General features: G+C 48.7%; 1 non-coding gene across 1 annotated transcript; it reads left to right on the top strand.

The window, feature by feature from the left end:
- Window positions 1–210: 210 nt before the first annotated feature.
- TRNAA-CGC (transfer RNA alanine (anticodon CGC)) lies at window positions 211–282 on the top strand. Its single transcript has one exon. It is a non-coding gene; the product is annotated as a tRNA-Ala (tRNA).
- Window positions 283–729: the final 447 nt, after the last annotated feature.

Below are 729 nucleotides of genomic sequence, written 5' to 3'. Positions count from 1 at the left end.
GAATGCTAGTAGCCCCGTCTGCCTCATCTTGCAAATCCGTGATCCGCGCCTGCAAAAAAAGACTCCAAATGGATGGTTTCCCGCCGCCCTTTCAGTGACTGCTTCCCCTTCTCTTGTGATCTCTTGTGATAGCCCTCACAAGTTAATAGTGCATTATAAGATGCGCGTGCTCGTGTAATATGAGGATCACCACTGCCATTTTTTTCAGTTGGGGATGTAGCTCAGTGGTAGAGCGCATGCTTCGCATGTATGAGGCCCCGGGTTCAATCCCCGGCATCTCCACGTTTTGTAAAACATTTCAATGTCCCCTAAGCAATTGTCTTTTTTTTTGCTGTGTTTTTATTTTTTTTTACAATGAAACATGTTACGGAATGTGCGTTTTTGCGTTGCTTTATTGGGATATATATATAGAATACATATATGACAAAGTAACAGGCGGAATACTATTAGTAGTGGACTAGCTCCCGACACACAAAAAACGCAGGCTTTAGCAGCCGTGAATGTCATCAGAAGGTGGGGGTCGAATGCCCGGATCAGCGCCGGGCTCTGCTTCGGAGACGGCGTTCATAATACCTCAGCACAGGGAAGGAAAGGCGGTGGTTACTCCGACAGAAAGTAAAGGCGACGCGTCGCTTTTTCCGGACAAGAGCAGGACCTGCCACAATGGGGCTTTGTGAGCGATCGTCTGGATCCCGGCTCGCCGCCATCGCGCCAGATATGCAACCGCTG

Source organism: Ambystoma mexicanum, chromosome 1p (genome assembly GCF_040938575.1).
Source record: "Ambystoma mexicanum isolate Mex_15411 chromosome 1p, UKY_AmexF1_1, whole genome shotgun sequence".
Lineage (NCBI taxonomy): Eukaryota > Metazoa > Chordata > Amphibia > Caudata > Ambystomatidae > Ambystoma > Ambystoma mexicanum.
The sequence above is the reverse complement of the archived record's forward strand: the minus strand, read 5'-3'. Positions and strand labels throughout refer to the sequence as shown.